Source organism: Camponotus vicinus, unplaced genomic scaffold (genome assembly GCF_025532165.1).
Source record: "Camponotus vicinus isolate PSW18456_S1 unplaced genomic scaffold, iyCamVici1.0 SCAF_9, whole genome shotgun sequence".
NCBI classification, from domain to species: domain Eukaryota; kingdom Metazoa; phylum Arthropoda; class Insecta; order Hymenoptera; family Formicidae; genus Camponotus; species Camponotus vicinus.
Window position 1 is genome coordinate 13,379,532 of NW_028141981.1, and position 19,777 is coordinate 13,399,308.

The following is a 19,777-nucleotide window of genomic DNA, read 5'->3' on the forward strand; positions in this document are numbered from 1 at the left end:
ATTCTGAAAATTAGTTTTAAACACCTAATCTATCATTTTTAAATAAACAATGTACCAAGACCATTTGAGTCTTATTACCCAGAAGACAAAACGCCCACAGAGCGAGCATTTTGACCCAATAACTCAAAAAACCATAAACCCCAGCCAGGTCAGAGGCCTCAGTTCAAATCTAAACAGGCTATATAACACAATCATCATCAGATCTTACATAGAATGAGAGCCTCAGTTTAAATTTGAGCTGACTATAATTACATAACTCCTAAGCCCCAGGCACACCGGAAGCCTGAGCTAAGTGTCAAGCACGGATCCAGGGGGAAAGGGGGGCAATGAGGGTGATCGCCCCCCCCCCCCAAGGCTCCTGGATGTATCATGAAAATGAAACTTTTTGTGTTAGTTGAGACCTTTTTTTTTAGCTTGAAGACCCTTTTCATACCAATAACATATGATACGCCCCCTTCCCCCCAAGGCAGGTGTCTGGATCCATCCTTGCTAAGTGTGCTATAATCACATAACCTCCAAACCTCTGACAGGTGGAAAGTCTATGCTCTTAAAAATATTGTATTCAATTTTTTGCTCAAATTTAAACTGAGGCTCTCATTCTATGTAAGATCTGATGATAATTGTGTTATATAGCCTGTTTAGATTTGAACTGAGGCCTCTGACCTGGCTGGGGTTTATGGTTTTTTGAGTTATTGGGTCAAAATGCTCGCTCTGTGGGCGTTTTGTCTTCTGGGTAATAAGACTCAAATGGTCTTGGTACATTGTTTATTTAAAAATGATAGATTAGGTGTTTAAAACTAATTTTCAGAATTTTTTTTTACTTTAAACAGCTATTTACTCAAAATCGGCCCGGAGAACCCCCCATTTTGACTTCAGATTTGGATTCAGCGCAAAAAAATACGTAAGAAAACATGCTTTGCATGCCGAGGTCAGACACTTTTTTTTTGTGGGCCTGTGTAATTACATATACAGGGTGAGTTTTAATGGTTGTGTCAATCTTTTTATCATGCGGGAGATTACCGATCGCAATTTTAATAAATTGATCGATACATAGATGTCAGTTAATTGGATCGACCGTATCGAAGGCCGAAATATAATGTGTACAATTAAAGCAAGTTAAAAGCTGAAATTATGTAGTATGGATTTATTGTTATTGTTAAAGCTACGCTCTTATTATTATTTTTTTATTATTTATTTCAAGAAGGCAGAAATACTACATACGTTTAGCGTATAACAATAATAAAAATTTTTATCATAAAAATAAATGCGGAATTTGAAATAAAGTTTTACATAAAACGTTAAAGTGTTAAATTTGAACTGAATTTTTAAATATGTATTCTTACTACTTTAATATATTAAATATGTATACGTAGCTTTAATAATAATAATAATAATAATAATAATAATAATAATAAATATAATAATATACTATATATTTAATAATATATTAAATTAACTGACATCTATGTATCAATCAATTTATTAAAATTGCGATCGGTAATCTCCCGTATGATAAAAAGATTGACACAACCATTAAAACTCACCCTGTATATACACCCAGTCAGCAAAGTCTGTTCAAACAGATTTTGTCAATTTCTGCTACAAATTTTTGTCGACAGTAAGATTGCAGATTGTATAAAAAATTTGTTATATCAAATAATGATAACAGAATATCAGCAGAAATGTTACAAAACCTGTTGACATAATTTGATAGCAGAAACTGAACAGGATTTGTTTAAAATTATCATAGCAGATTGGTGGCAGAAATCGAGCAAGATCTGCGCAACACAGTTTGATATCAGGTTGGTTGCAGAAACCGAGCAGGATCTGCGCAATGAAATTTGATATCAAATTCTCGGCAGATATCGAGTAGAGTCTGCTGATATAACTGACGGCAGATTGATGGCAGAAATTGAGCAGGATCTGTGCGACGCAATTTGACAACAGATTATCGGCAGAAACCGAGCAGGATCTGCGCAATGAAATTTGATGTCAAATTATCGGCAGAAATCGAGTAAAGCCTGCAGATATAATTGACAGCAAATTGATAGCAGAAATTTAACAGGATCTGTGAGGCGCAATTTGATAGCAAATTGATAACAAAAATCGAGCAGGATCTGCGCACACAATCTCTGATAGCAGATTGACGGCAGAAACGGAACAGAGTTTGCATGATTCGATAGTTCCTTCACTTACCACTCCGTGAGCTGTACTTTCTCGTAATCTAATTTCTGTCAGAAATATATATAAAGTCGCGAATATGAATAAAAGACTAAAAATATAGTAATTATCATTTTAATTTCTATCACTTTAATTTCTGATATCTGATACAAGCAGATGAGATTCAAAATATTAAACTGATTGGAATTAATATGATAAATGGAAAATTATTCATGTACTGCCTATTTGAGGCATAAAGCAAGAATTTAATTCTAAATAAATTACATCTCCAGTTTTACAAGTTACATTTACTTTTATCATTTACTTTATTATTAATTTAATTAAATTAAATTAGTCCTTCGCTATATGAGATATAACTACGATATAACATATATTACATTAACATATATTACGATATAACATATGACATATATGTCATTTTAGAAGAAAATTGTAATTAACTTGCCGATAATATTCTTATTTAGCACTTGTAATCAATTTTGTTGCATTTATATAATATTAATAAAAGTAAGCGCAAATCTTGTGCGGTTTCTGCTGTCAATTTGCCATCAGGTTGCATGCGCAGATTCTGCTCGGTTTCTGCTGGCAATCTAACATCAAATTGCATCGCGCAGATCCTGCTCGGTTTCTGCTGACAGTTTGTTGACAGGTTATGTTTTACAGACTCTGTCGCCAAAACAAAAGCTTAATGCGGACACAGATGGCTATGGTTCTGGTGTGGGATTCTGATCGAATTTGCTGCCAATCTGCTGCCAACCTGCTAACATTTTGCTTACTGGGCATATATATGTATGTGTATATATATGTATGTATGTCTACAGGATGATAGACCGAATATCTTGCATCTCGTCGTTACGTATTACTGATAAACGTTTTTATGTTACTAATATTTATGTACCAATATGTGTTTATACGATATCGATATAATTGAAAAAAGATAATGTTATTGATCTATGATACTATGATTATGGAGTTACTAAAAAAATAATCAAAATAAAATTGACATTATGCTATCTCTCTATCCCGCTAATGATCCTGTCCATAATATGAAGTATCGATATGAAAAAGCAACAAGTTACCAAGTCTAATAGGCACCCGTATCTTATATAAAGGGCGATCCTGAAAAACGTTATGTCTGTAAAATGACGTATTCCTGACACCATTCTAAGACAATTTTTCCTTTACCAAAATTTGATTTGAAGCGTAGTTTTTGAATTATGAGCAAAAATAGTTAATAAATCACGCGTCGGGTACAGAAGGCAGGCAGGAGCGGCGCGACGTGCCGCGAGCGCGGGCGCAGCTGACCGCCCGACGGGTGATTACCACCGCATGAGTCGCTAACTATTTTATCTTATAACATAAAATTATGCTTTAAATAAAATTTTGGTAAAGAAGAAAATGTCTTAGAATTACGTCAGAAATACGTGTTCCTTAAAATAACGTTATTTTAATAATGAAAAGTTGTTCCGGATCGCCGGCCGTCCGACGTTGCAATCAGCTGATTGCTACACGCGATGTGTGTATGGCGGAGTGTGTGCGTAAGAGAGAGAGAGAGAGAGACAGAGAGAGAAAGAAAGAAAGAGAGAGAGAGAGAGGGAGGGTAGGAGGGACAGACATTCATACACACGCACGCACTTTTTTTCTCGCTCTCTTTCTCTCTTTTACGCAACACTCATACACTCTCTCATTCAGTCTCTCACTCACACTCTCTCGGTCACTCACTCACTCACTCACCTGCTTACTCACTTGCTCACTCACCTTGTAGCAGCGTAGCGAATCTTCATGCTATGTATTGTTGTTATCTGCTGCACGGTTATGATTGCTAGAGATGCGCGACACATCGAAATTTTTTCGATTATTAGTCTCACACTCGATTGACACAATACAGATTACACGACAACGAGTTTACTGTTTATTCACTCACTATTGATTTATCGATACCAAAAATTACTTTCAAAGAAACGCGAATGCAAACAGCACATGACTCGACGCGAAGCGACGGACCGCGGAGACTGCGCGACCACAAGAGTTATGTTGCCAGAAACGCGACACGCGACATCTAACAAACGACTTGCGCGTGGCGCGTGATTGACGCGAGATAAGACGAACGATCGGCTAAAACCTTCGCATTGCGAATGCGGTAGAAAACATGAAACGTATAATGACATACTTAAAAAATTAATTATTTATTATAAATAATAACTATTTCTAATTATAATAAATAATTATTATTTTAAAAAGCATGTGTTGTACGTTATTACGTTTTCGAAATTATTGCATTCACGATGCGAAGATTTAAGTCAATCGCAAGAATAATGTAATTAAAATTACATTTGGAAAAATTTATTTTTATTCTGCTCACAATGAAATGTTCCAACTTGAAAATGTATTGGTCGCTCTGAAAAGAGCGGATTGACTAAAAAAAATTTTTAAGCAGATGCTCAAAATGCCCGCCATCCATCCTAATGCAAGCTCTCATGCGTTTTAATAAGTTTCTTTCGACGTTTTCCATTATTTCTTCGTCAATATTCCAAATAGCGAATCGTAATCTTGTCTCCAGATCTTCAATATCTTCGGGAAGCGTTTTATAAATTACTTCCTTGCAGTATCCCCATAAGAAAATCGCGAATGTCGCGGACGCTAATTAGTGATTGGTCGCGGGAGGCGAGGAGGGGCATAGACCCCCAGCGAAGATCGTATAAATTAGACGCACGATCGATGATGCAATCAATAAGCCTGCGATTATCAAGACGAACGTTTTGCGAAAATTTTCTGCGAAACGTCGATCGAGATCCCAGATATTCCTCTCGTGTGATATTCAGCGATGAATCGCTATTCACACAAGAAGGAATTTTTAATGTGCATAATATGCACTTTTGGAGCGAAGAAAATCCCAGAGTCACGCGATTTCGAAATTTTCAAACTCGTTGGAAGATTAATGTATGGGCTGGAATAATGGGCACTGAAATACTTGGTCCAGTTATTCTTCCAGATATTTTAACTGGAAGAACCTACGTCGATTTATTAACAGAAAATCTACCACATTTCTTAGAAGATGTGCCATTATTTGAAAGAAACAATATTATCTTCCAACAAGACGGTGCTGGGCCACACAACGCCAGAATCGTTACGAATTACTTAAACGAGAATTTTCCCGGACGCTGGATGGGTCGGTACGGCCCGATACGTTGGCCCGCAAGATCTCCGGATCTCAATCCTCTAGATTTTTTCTTATGGGGATACTGCAAGGAAGTAATTTATAAAACGCTTCCCGAAGATATTGAAGATCTGGAGACAAGATTACGATTCGCTATTTGGAATATTGACGAAGAAATAATGGAAAACGTCGAAAGAAACTTATTAAAACGCATGAGAGCTTGCATTAGAATGGATGGCGGGCATTTTGAGCATCTGCTTTAAAATTTTTTTTAGTCAATCCGCTCTTTTCAGAGCGACCAATACATTTTCACGTTGGAACATTTCATTGTGAGCAGAATAAAAATAAATTTTTCCAAATGTAATTTTAATTACATTATTCTTGCGATTGACTTAAATCTTCGCATCGTGAATGCAATAATTTCGAAAACGTAATAACGTACAACACATGCTTTTTAAAATAATAATTATTTATTATAATTAGAAATAGTTATTATTTATAATAAATAATTAATTTTTTAAGTATGTCATTATACGTTTCATGTTTTCTACCGCATTCGCAATGCGAAGGTTTTAGCCGATCGTTCGTCTTATCTCGCGTCAATCACGCGCCACGCGCAAGTCGTTTGTTAGATGTCGCTTGTCGCGTTTCTGGCAACATAACTCTTGTGGTCGCGCAGTCCGTCGGTCCGTCGCTTCGCGTCGAGTCATGTGCTGTTTGCATTCGCGTTTCTTTGAAAGTAATTTTTGGTATCGATAAATCAATAGTGAGTGAATAAACAGTAAACTCGTTGTCGTGTAATCTGTATTGTGTCAATCGAGTGTGAGACTAATAATCGAAAAAATTTCGATGTGTCGCGCATCTCTAGCAATCATAACCGTGCAGCAGATAACAACAATACATAGCATGAAGATTCGCTACGCTGCTACAAGGTGAGTGAGCAAGTGAGTAAGCAGGTGAGTGAGTGAGTGAGTGACCGAGAGAGTGTGAGTGAGAGACTGAATGAGAGAGTGTATGAGTGTTGCGTAAAAGAGAGCAAGAGAGCGAGAAAAAAAGTGCGTGCGTGTGTATGAATGTCTGTCCCTCCTACCCTCCCTCTCTCTCTCTCTCTCTCTCTCTCTCTCTCTCTCTCTCTCTCTTACGCACACACTCCGCCATACACACATCGCGTGTAGCAATCAGCTGATTGCAACGTCGAACGGCCGGCGATCCGGAACAACTTTTCATTATTAAAATAACGTTATTTTAAGGAACACGTATTTCTGACGTAATTCTAAGACATTTTCTTCTTTACCAAAATTTTATTTAAAGCATAATTTTATGTTATAAGATAAAATAGTTAGCGACTCATGCGGTGGTAATCACCCGTCGGGCGGTCAGCTGCGCCCGCGCTCGCGGCACGGCGCGCCGCTCCTGCCTGCCTTCTGTACCCGACGCGTGATTTACTAACTATTTTTGCTCATAATTCAAAAACTACGCTTCAAATCAAATTTTGGTAAAGGAAAAATTGTCTTAGAATGGTGTCAGGAATACGTCATTTTACAGACATAACGTTTTTCAGGATCGCCCTGTATATGTACCCAGTAAGCAAAATGTTAGCAGGTTGGCAGCAGATTGGCAGCAAATTCGATCAGAATCCCACACCAGAACCATAGATTCGTATTAAGTTAGCCGGAAATTTTTCAGCCAACCAAAAATCTCCTTATGGAATCGTTTGTATTTCGTATGAAGATGTTTGACGTGTTATTAAAAACGTTTGTAATTAGAATAATTATAAAAAATTAATCATTTTTACAGTATGTAGTTAGCCAACATAACTAAATATTAAAAATTCTCCTTATGAATCGTTTGTATTTCGTATGAAGAGTTTTGAAGTATAATTAAAAAGGTTTGTGAGTCATTCGTTTAATTTTAATTAAATTTTTTTATATTGTGAAGTTAGCCGGAAGCTATATAAAATGGACGCCGTCCTGTGATTGGTCGATTTGCTTATGGTAAATACTAAAATTTTCTCATGTGTACTGACTTTAAGTGTAAGCAAAACGAGCAAATTTATCTCTTTTGTTACTTTTAATCCATGACTAATTTATTATTAATTCCGCATAATCGCATAATATATCATGGATCGTGGATAAGCGTAGATAATTGAAATATGTTTTTCTACCAATAAATAAGTAAATCTTTTATAATTGTTTTATAATGTAGTCATCATTCAGAAAATGATCACAATTTGTGATTATGTATTTAATTGTTATTTTATATTCGCTTTCAAATAATAAACTATATAATAATAAAATTTATATAAAAAGATGGTAATATATGTAATCCAATTAATTATAATTGACGAAATAATTTCTTGTGGAAAAATAAAAGTAAAAAATATAGAAGAATTTTTTTTATAGCTTGTATAAAAAATCAGTTTTATGCTAAGTATATTATAATTTTCTGGACTGTAGTAATATTTAATATATAATTTTTGCTATATAAATATATATTTCTGATATAAAATCTATTTCTACAGATAGTAAGATCGGCTGAGTTATGTCACAGAATATCGGAAGGCTTACATCAAAATGCGAGAGAAAGGAGATGGCATATATCAATATGAATCCATTGCTGATGTTGTAAGAGCAAAAATAGATATCTCTGTAGATTTTATTATTTTTGCATCCGAAAACTTGAAAGTTGCCCATGCCTTATCGGAAGTAAGTCTTCTTTTGTATTTTCAAATATATATAAGCGCACATTTTTAGCGTATTCTTTTATGTTATCATTTTTTTTGTTAATTATTATTGATTATTATTGATTACTTTGTTAATTATTGTCAATTTTTCAGATAGAAGCTAATATAGCCATAATAGATGAATACTACATAATATCTGGTGCAACTTGTTGTAGTAAATTGTAATGGAATCCGTAATGTTATGGGATTGATTCATAAATCAAAAGCACTTTGTCACAAATACAATATTCGTTTTCTCTCTGCCAATGTTTTCGTCAGAATTTTTATGTATATTATCGATCAAAACTTTTCATCACAATCATTTCACTCAAGCATTACCTGGACATGAAAAACAGAAATGTAATATTTTATTGTAGTATTGTATTAATATTACATTATATATATATATATATATATATATATACATATACATATATATATACATATACATATGTAATATTAATACAATACTACAATAAAATATTACATTTCTGTTTTTCATGTCCAGGTAATGCTTGAGTGAAATGATTGTGATGAAAAGTTTTGATCGATAATATACATAAAAATTCTGACGAAAACATTGGCAGAGAGAAAACGAATATTGTATTTGTGACAAAGTGCTTTTGATTTATGAATCAATCCCATAACATTACGGATTCCATTACAATTTACTACAACAAGTTGCACCAGATATTATGTGGTATTCATCTATTATGGCTATATTAGCTTCTATCTGAAAAATTGACAATAATTAACAAAGTAATCAATAATAATCAATAATAATTAACAAAAAAAATGATAACATAAAAGAATATGCTAAAAATGTGCGCTTATACAGGGTGGCAGGGAAATTTTGACAGTCCCGAAGTGTGAAGGTAGATTGGCTCAAATTAAGAAGGAAGCTACTATACTATTTTGCGATATTCGCAATAATTAACGAAAAATTAATTAAAGAAGATCGACCAATGCGCGTGGCTCGAAGCACACGACGGCGAAGGCGCTCTGACTGTAACATAATGGCGGCGCGCGGCGAAGCGGTGATTGGGGAGGGGAGGAGCCTTCGCCACGCGCTTACACACTCATCGCTCCTTCCCTCCCCAATCACCGCTTCGCCGCGTGCCGCCATTATGTTACAGTCAGACCGCCTTCGCCGTCGTGTGCTTCTAGCCACGCGCATTGGCCGATCTTCTTTAATTAATTTTTCGTTAATTATTGCGAATATCGCAAAATAGTATAGTACCTTCCTTCTTAATTTGAGCCAATCTACCTTCTTATTTCGTGAAAGTAAAAAATTGCCTGACACCCTGTATATACAGGGTGTCAGGGAAATTTTAGCCCATACGAAGAAAGGAGGTAGATTGGCTCAAATTAAGAAGGAAGGACTTGTACTGTTTTGTGATATTCGCAATAATTAACGAAAAATTAAATAAAGAATATCGGCCAATCTGCGTGAGTAGAAGCGCGCGGCGACGAGAGTCGTCCCACTGTAATCTTAAGGTGCCTTTTCACAAGTCGCTGAAACCGATTGTTTGAGCGACAAAAATGATCACGTGACAACTTTTTTCGCTGAACTATTACAGCGGTAATTTTTGTACATGAAAAGGGTAGCAGCGACAAAATTGAAAGTTGAGACAGATTTTGCGTTATTTGTGTAATCAGTTAAGACAGATTTTGCCATTAACAATTCCATATTTTTTCTTAAAAACAACTATGTGTTTTCTTTACACCAATTGATTCCTCTCATTATTTTGTACATAAAAGTATTAAGGTAAGATAATCGAAAAATGAATATTTTACAAGATATTTTACGGTTTATGTAAAATTAAGAAATTATTTCAAGCCTCATAACTCAAAAAATACTTAACGAAAAGATACTTAATTATAGTGTTTTGGAAAGCTCTCGAGATAAGCTACAAGAATATGCAATGACAAATAGTAGGTTCCATTTAAGAAATTGAAGGTGACCTTCATGTGACCTTCAAATATCTCTTCAAGGTCAAACCAATGATACCATCTTATGGCCCCCTCGAAACCAAACAACTTTTGTCTGAAACATTTTTCTCTCCCGGGCTTGGTTTTCGAGTTATTCTCCATTAAAGGTTAAAATGGTCCACCCTGTATATACACATATGTATACATGCAAATATAAAATTCACAAAAAGTGGGCGCCCGTTAATCTTGTTGCATTACTGCTTTCTGCCACGAGAGGCCAGAAAGCATTTTCAGGCCGTATCTCGGTCGTAAAACAATATGTTAGAGGAACAAGGATAGCATGATTGTCGGTCCTTTTCTGTCTTTCTTCTCTGCGGTACGTCCGCGTGAGCAATGCAATGGCGTTTGTACGTATACGGACATACACCTCTACATAGAGACCGAGAATTTATTTCTCAGGTTGGTAACCCTAAAACCGGAGTTTCGCATTGTCACCGCGTGAGGTCTCCAATATCAATTCGAAATTTGCCTGTCACTTTAGCCGACCCTTAAGCCGGCGGCACACGGTACGATTTTTCGTACTGGATTTGATAAGATTTAGTAAAATACTAAAAATGCACCAATCAGAATGCAGCATTTCTAATGGGCGCGTTCAGCAGATACAACTGTTGCACAACTGTTGGATGAGTGTCTGCTGAACGCACTTCGCTCAGTCACCGCTACTCAACATGTTTAGGGAGCGGACGCCATTTTTTCCATCAAACTTTTTCTCCGTTACCTAAGCGCAACATGTTGTTAAACAATATGGCGGCACATTTGAAAAGTGGCACATGTCAAAACACGGTTAATGTAAAATCATTTTTTTGAGAAAATGAGTTGTGAACGAGAAATGTATAGTGTAAATTATGCCATCGGTGATGCGCAATATAGTATCACTGATACAGAAGAGATCCATACAAGATTACAATCAGGTAAATACATATATGTATAAAAATATGCCGTTTGTATCTCCGCTCTCGCTCTCTTCCCGCTCGCGCTCTCTCTCTCCGCGCTCTCGCTCTCTCTCCTCTCTCTCTCTCCTCTCTCTCTCTCCGCTCTCGCTCTCCCTCTCCCTCTCTCTCTCTCTCTCTCTCTCTCTCTCTCTCTCTCTCTCAACAACTTAAGTTAACCGATAATTCCCTTTCGGATGCAGATTTTAAATTATATTTAAATACCGGCGGTAGTTTAATTTTTAAAATTTAAAATAATTAGATATTTATTTTAAATATTTATTTTAAATAAATAAATTAAATTAATTATTAATTATTTTAAATAATTTATTTGCAGTTTTATAAAATGTACTATAATGTACCTCGAATGTTGCACGAGACATTCTAAAATGTTCCTTAAATAAAAGATTATTATATTGAGGAACAATAATTTCATTATAATTTTGATTTGTGGCCCTTTGGTCACGTTGCATCACTTCTAAATCATCCAACTCTGGTAATGGTTCCATAATTTCATCCAGCATAAGACGCAATGCATTATTTCGATCATTTTCACCATCATCCATAGCAAATACGTCAATAATATCCAAATCGTCCATCGAAAATTATAAAATTAAATACCACAGGCCGGTATTCATAGTCCGATCTTATATTTGAGATCGTCTTGAATTCGAGCTTGAAATGCTACGCAACCATTTGATTGGTTGAATGAGGTTTTAAGTCACCCTCGGACCAGACTTAAGACAATATTAAATATAAGATCGGACTATGAATACCGGCCACAGACTTCTATAAAATTACCAAATCTATGGTTATGTTAGAAACAGTGCGAAGCCACGTGACATATGCTATCTGAAGAGCTCCGTAAAGTTAGCCGGACCACTTTAACTTTTTTATAATTTAACTTATCTAATCGTTTGGTGGTCGTTTGGTGGTGATTGGTAGTCTAATTAAAACGTTTGGTGGTTAATCGTTTTTTTTTTTATTACAAAATTAAAATGTTGCTGTAAAGTTAACCGGACATTTCTTTATTTTTAGTCTAAATCGATTAAATCAAGGCTTTTTCGATGCAGAATCGTTTGGTGGTGATTGGTAGTCTAATTAAAACGTTTGGTGGTCCACAGTTTATCCAATAAATAAAAAAAATCATGTGCGGTTAGGTACTAGCCGGACCAATATATTATTTATCAACCGATTTTGTTCAAACTGGTCTTAATTGAAAGATAATTGTTTGGTGGTGATTGGTAGTCTAATTAAAACGTTTGGTGGTTAATCGTTTTCTTTTTATTACAAAATTAAAATGTTGCTGTAAAGTTAACCGGACATTTCTTTATTTTTAGTCTAAATCGATTAAATCAGGGCTTTTTCGATGCAGAATCGTTTGGTGATGATTGGTAGTCTAATTAAAACGTTTGGTGGTCCACAGTTTATCCAATAAATAAAAAAAATCATGTGCGGTTAGGTACTAGCCGGACCAATATATTATTTATCAACCGATTTCGTTCAGACTGGTCTTAATTGAAAGATAATCGTTTGATGGTGATTGGTAGTCTAATTAAAACGTTTGGTGGTTAATCGTTTTCTTTTTATTACAAAATTAAAATGTTGCTGTAAAGTTAACCGGACATTTCTTTATTTTTAGTCTAAATCGATTAAATCAGGGCTTTTTCGATGCAGAATCGTTTGGTGGTGATTGGTAGTCTAATTAAAACGTTTGGTGGTTAATTATTAGGCTATCACGATTACAAAACCTGGACGAGCTTCCGTCGTAAGGTCGGATCTACAAAGGTGTAATAAATCTTAAGCCGTAAGAAATTAACCAATCATATTCGATTATTCTTTTCACATTTAACTGTGATTGATCAATTTTCATTCATACCAGAAAACCAATCAGAACTTGCGCTGGTAATAAGCATTGTGTAACCAATACATTAGATAGACAAAAAGTAGAAATTGTGACCACTAGCGCGAGTTCTGATTGGTTCCTGCTTTTCTGCTTTCTGTTTTTCTGCCAAGGTGTGAATGCGCTCTTACGGCTTAAAGCTTACACCGATTGTAAACCCGACTCAAGTAATGTCTTATAATATGGCTCTGTAATTGGTTTATGACATAGATTGTATTTAAAGCCTACGGCACACGGTACAATTTTTCGTACTGGTTTTGATAAGATTTAGTAAAATATTAGAAATGCTGCATTCTGATTGGTGCATTTTTAGCTTTGGATGCAATGTAAATCCTCTTTTAATGAGCTAAACTTCGGTTAAAGTAAATTGTGGAACTGGGCCTAAAGGCCATCACACACAAAATTGCATAGCTGCATATGCATAGCATAAGACCATATGGACCAATGAGCATCGAGTATTAAGTCGCCATATTGACTTACATAACATAATATTCGATGCTCATTGGTCCATATGGTCTTATGCTATGCATATGCAGCTATGCAATTTTGTGTGTGATGGCCTTTAGGCCCAGTTCCACAATTTACTTTAACCGAAGTTTAGCTCATTAAAAGAGGATTTACATTGCATCCAAAGCTAAAAATGCACCAATCAGAATGCAGCATTTCTAATATTTTACTAAATCTTATCAAAACCAGTACGAAAAATTGTACCGTGTGCCGTAGGCTTTAAATACAATCTATGTCATAAACCAATTACAGAGCCATATTATAAGACATTACTTGAGTCGGGTTTACAATCGGTGTAAGCTTTAAGCCGTAAGAGCGCATTCACACCTTGGCAGAAAAACAGAAAGCAGAAAAGCAGGAACCAATCAGAACTCGCGCTAGTGGTCACAATTTCTACTTTTTGTCTATCTAATGTATTGGTTACACAATGCTTATTACCAGCGCAAGTTCTGATTGGTTTTCTGGTATGAATGAAAATTGATCAATCACAGTTAAATGTGAAAAGAATAATCGAATATGATTGGTTAATTTCTTACGGCTTAAGATTTATTACACCTTTGTAGATCCGACCTTACGACGGAAGCTCGTCCAGGTTTTGTAATCGTGATAGCCTAATAATTAACCACCAAACGTTTTAATTAGACTACCAATCACCACCAAACGATTCTGCATCGAAAAAGCCCTGATTTAATCGATTTAGACTAAAAATAAAGAAATGTCCGGTTAACTTTACAGCAACATTTTAATTTTGTAATAAAAAGAAAACGATTAACCACCAAACGTTTTAATTAGACTACCAATCACCATCAAACGATTATCTTTCAATTAAGACCAGTCTGAACGAAATCGGTTGATAAATAATATATTGGTCCGGCTAGTACCTAACCGCACATGATTTTTTTTATTTATTGGATAAACTGTGGACCACCAAACGTTTTAATTAGACTACCAATCATCACCAAACGATTCTGCATCGAAAAAGCCCTGATTTAATCGATTTAGACTAAAAATAAAGAAATGTCCGGTTAACTTTACAGCAACATTTTAATTTTGTAATAAAAAGAAAACGATTAACCACCAAACGTTTTAATTAGACTACCAATCACCACCAAACGATTATCTTTCAATTAAGACCAGTTTGAACAAAATCGGTTGATAAATAATATATTGGTCCGGCTAGTACCTAACCGCACATGATTTTTTTTATTTATTGGATAAACTGTGGACGACCAAACGTTTTAATTAGACTACCAATCACCACCAAACGATTCTGCATCGAAAAAGCCCTGATATAATCGATTTAGACTAAAAATAAAGAAATGTCCGGTTAACTTTACAGCAACATTTTAATTTTGTAATTAAAAAAAAACGATTAACCACCAAACGTTTTAATTAGACTACCAATCATCGCCAAACGACCACCAAACGATTAGATAAGTTAAATTATAAAAAAGTTAAAGTGGTCCGGCTAACTTTACGGAGCTTATCTGAAGCTTCCCAATGAACAAAAAGTTCTCTTAAAGCGCTCTTTATGATAACTTTTGAAAGATAAAAGCTGTCTTTCAAGATATCCAAAACGAGGTCTTTTAGCGCAACTAAAAGATGTTGAATGTCCATCCAAAAAGTAGTCTTTCAGAAATCCTAAAGAGCACTTTTGATTTTTATAAGCTCTTTCGGAAGTTGTCTGAAAGTTAACGTTAAGAGAACTAAAAAGAGACCTCTAGGCTGTCTTTTGTAGGTTATGATAAGTTTTTTAAATTTTTTTTTAAAAATCGAATAAAACCGAAAAAATGAAACAGAAAAAATTGTATAAAACAATAAAAATGTATTTATTCTGTTCTAAACAATTTGTAAATCCAATTCTGTTCAATTCCATCTCTTCCGGTTTTATTTAACTTTTTCATTAATAAATAAACAATATAATACATTAATTTTATAGAATCATAAATTATTTATTTAATGAAACTTGTAAAATTTATTTATACAACTTTTTGGCATTTCAAACTTTATAAATATTAAAATAAAACGTTTTATTTTTACTATAATTATATAGAATGTGTTTGTATTAGTTTCATATAGGTTATAAAAAAATTTAAACGAAGTAATTCTAAATCACATTAATACAATCATATTTAGTATGAAATTAAATATGATTAACTAGTAATTAGAGCGTAATAACATACTTTGAAATCAACTTAATAATAATACAGTGAACTAACATATATATATATATGTATATATATATATATATATATATATATATATATATACAGGGTGAGTTTTAATGGTTGTGTCAATCTTTTTATCATGCGGGAGATTACCGATCGCAATTTTAACAAATTGATCGATACATAGATGTCAGTTAATTGGATCGACCGTATCAAAGGCCGAAATATAATGTGTACAATTAAAGCAAGTTAAAAGCTGAAATTATATAGTATGGATTTATTATTATTGTTAAAGCTACGCACTTATTATTATTATTATTATTATTATTATTATTATTATTATTATTATTAAATATATATATTATTATATTTATTATTATTATTATTATTATTATTATTATTATTATTATTATTATTATTATTATTATTAAAGCTACGTATACATATATAATATATTAAAGCAGTAAGAATACATATTTAAAAATTCAGTTCAAATTTAACACTTTAACGTTTTATGTAAAACTTTATTTCAAATTCCGCATTTATTTTTATGATAAAAATTTTTAATATTGTTATACGCTAAAGGTATGTAGTATTTCTGCCTTCTTGAAATAAAATCACGCAATTGTTCCACAAGAAATACATTCTTATGAAACAATTGCGTAATTTTATTTTAAGAAGGAAGAAAATTTTTTGCTCCATATTTTCAGCATATAAAACAATAAAAATTTATCATAAAAATAAATGCGGAATTTGAAATAAAGTTTTACATAAAACGTTAAAGTGTTAAATTTGAATTGAATTTTTAAATATGTATTTCTTCCGCTTTAATATATCGAATATTTATAATAATAAATCCCTAATTTGATCACAGTAAAATAATAATAATAATAATAATAATAATAATAATAAATATAATAACATATATATTTAATAATAATAATAATAATAATAATAATAATAATAATAATAATAATAATAATAATAAATGCGTAGCTTTAATAATAACAATAAATCCACACTACATAATTTCAGCTTTTAACTTGCTTTAATTGTACACATTATATTTCGGCCTTCGATACAGTCGATTCAATTAACTGACATCTATGTATCAATCAATTTATTAAAATTGCGATCGGTAATCTCCCGTATGATAAAAAGATTGACACAACCATTAAAATTCACCCTGTATATATATATATATACAGGGTGAGCCATTTTAATTAACGCACGCAATTATTTCGGAAACAAAGCATTTTAGAGAAAAATGTTTCAGACAAAAGTTTTATGGTTTCGAGGGGGCCATAAGATGGTACCATTGGTTTGACCTTGAAGAGTCATTTGAAGGTCACGTGAAGGTCACTTCAATTTTTTTTAATGGAACACCCTATATATTTTTGCACATTCTAGTAGCTTATCTCGAGAGCTTTCCAAAACACTATAATTAAGTTCCTTTTCGTTAAGTACTTTTTGAGTTATGAGGCTTGAAATAATTTCTTAATTTTACATAAACCGTAAAATATCTTGTAAAATATTCATTTTTCGATTATCTTATCTTAATACTTTTACGTACAAAATAATGAGAGGAATCAATTGGTGTAAAGAAAACACATAGTTGTTTTTAAGAAAAATTATGGAATTGTGAATTGCAAATTACATATTTTTTCTTAAAAACAACTGTGTGTTTTCTTTACACTAATTGATTCCTCTCATTATTTTGTACATAAAAGTATTAAGGTAAGATAATCGAAAAATGAATATTTTACAAGATATTTTATGGTTTATGTAAAATTAAGAAATTATTTCAAGCCTCATAACTCGGAAAGTACTTATTGAAAATTAACTTAATTATACTGTTTTGGAAAGCTCTCGAGATAAGCTACAAGAATATGTTATGAGAAAATGTAGGTTCCATTTAAGAAATTGAAGGTGACCTTCACGTGACCTTCAAATGACTCTTCAAGGTCAAACCAATGGTGCCATCTTATGGCCCCCAAAGAAACAAACAACTTTTGTGGGAAAATTTTTTCTCTGTCATGCTTTGCCAACGAGATAATTGGGATTATAGATTAAAATGACTCACCGTGTATATACAGGGTATTTCATTTTAATCCGACCAGTCGAATATCTCGAAAACCAAGCCCGGGAGAGAAAAATATTTCAGACAAAAGTTGTTTGATTTCGAGGGGGCCATAAGATGGTATCATTGGTTTGACCTTGAAGAGTCATTTGAAGGTCACGTGAAGGTCACATCAATTTTTTTAAATGGAACATCCTATATATTTTTATATATTCTAGTAGCTTATCTCGAGAGCTTTCCAAAACACTGTAATTAAGTTCCTTTTCGTTAAGTACTTTTTGAGTTATGAGGCTTGAAATAATTTCTTAATTTTACATAAACCGTAAAATATCTTGTAAAATATTCATTTTTCGATTATCTTACCTTAATACTTTTACGTACAAAATAATGAGAGGAATCAATTGGTGTAAAGAAAACACATAGTTATTTTTAAGAAAAAAAAAGGAATTGTTAATTGCAAATTACATATTTTTTCTTCAAAACAATTATGTGTTTTCTTTACACCAATTGATTCCTCTCATTATTTTGTACATAAAAATGTTAAGGTAAGATAATCGAAAAATGAATATTTTACTAGATATTTTACGGTTTATGTAGAATTAAGAAATTATTTCAAGCCTCATAACTCAAAAAGTACTTAACGAAAAGGTACTTAATTATAGTGTTTTGGAAAGCTCTCGAGATAAGCTACAAGAATGTGTAAAAATATATAGGGTGTTCCATTTAAAAAAATTGAAGTGACCTTCACGTGACCTTCAAATGACTGTTCGAGGTCAAATCATTGTCACCATCTTATGGCCCCCTCGAAACCAAACAACTTTTGTCTGAAATATTTTTCTCTCCCGGGCTTGGTTTTCGAGATATTTGACTGGTCGGATTAAAATGAAACACCCTGTATATATATATATATATATATATATATATATATATATATATATATATATATATATATATATATATATTGACACAAATACAAAATTGCAAATATCTTAAAATTACGTATTACTTAATAAACTAGATTTTTGTACTTTGTAGTTAATAAAGTTAATAAATTAGTTATTTGGTTATCCTTTTTTTAACTTGATTATCCTTGATGATTTAATAATTGTTCTTGTTCATACTCCCTTTGGCGCTGTTCTTCATCCCGTCGAGCTTGTTCCTGTTTAAGCTTTATGCGATCACCATATTTTTGCAACCAGAGTTGTATCCGCTTTTTCGCTACTGCATCAGTAGTAGCATATTTTTTGGTGATGTAAACTAAAAACAAATAAAATTTATATAAATATATTATATATGTATGTACAGAATTGAGAAATTACTTTTTAAAAATAAAAAATGTAACCCACCACTTATTATATCAGGGAAATTGTAATTTGAAATCTTGCCAGGTTTTCGAATGATCCAAGTACATTTGCCTGTCAATTCATCAGTCATGATTGTCGAAATTGGTAATATTATAAAAATTAATTAAGTGTACAGGTTATAATGCATCAATATGATTGATACACTATATAATGATGCGTTAATGAATAATTTAGTTAAAAATTAATTATACACTTACCAAAATATTCATAAATTTCATGCACATATAGAGCAATGTTCATAATTTCACAATCGTTATAATGACTCTGAAGCTAATACGCATCCGCACGACGCACACAATAAAAAAGCGCGGGAACTACGTTTATTAACTAACAAAAGTTCTCTAATTGATGTCTTATAAAATTTCTTGAAGATAATTTACAAAAGATGTCTTAGAGAGTACTTTTTAACATATTTAAAAAAGTCATCTTTCAAAGATGCTCTGAAAGTTATCTTTTGCATGCAAAACATAAGAAAGATGTCAATTTGACAGCTTTAAGAAAATCTTAAAGTGCTCTTAAAAAAGATGAGTTCTAAGTCCTCCAAAAAGTCATCTGGCGTTTATTGGGATTGAAGCTCAAGTCGTTCAGCAGACACGATCTATAGAGACCCTCTAATCAGAGTCACGAAATAACGTCCCCAATTTCGATTGGTGCCGCCATGTTTTTACTAAATAGTTTAAAATTACAAACATGCCTAGTTGTTCCGCATTAAATTGTAATAATTCAACTGAAAAAGGATATGTAATGAAAGTTTTTCCACGCGATAAAGAACGA

At 33.0% G+C, this 19,777-nt stretch overlaps 2 long non-coding RNA genes across 2 annotated transcripts; one reads left to right on the forward strand and one right to left on the reverse strand.

The window, feature by feature from the left end:
- Positions 1-7,433: 7,433 nt before the first annotated feature.
- LOC145977009 (uncharacterized) lies at positions 7,434-8,327 on the forward strand. Its single transcript, XR_014440378.1, has 3 exons — positions 7,434-7,512; positions 7,860-8,043; positions 8,175-8,327. It is a non-coding gene; the product is annotated as an uncharacterized LOC145977009 (long non-coding RNA).
- Positions 8,328-18,676: 10,349 nt separating this feature from the next.
- Positions 18,677-19,368, reverse strand: LOC145976493 (uncharacterized). The gene is made up of 3 exons (XR_014440250.1): positions 19,201-19,368; positions 18,986-19,054; positions 18,677-18,896 (listed from the first exon to the last, which is right to left on the reverse strand). It is a non-coding gene; the product is annotated as an uncharacterized LOC145976493 (long non-coding RNA).
- Between the last annotated feature and the right edge of the window lie 409 nt (positions 19,369-19,777).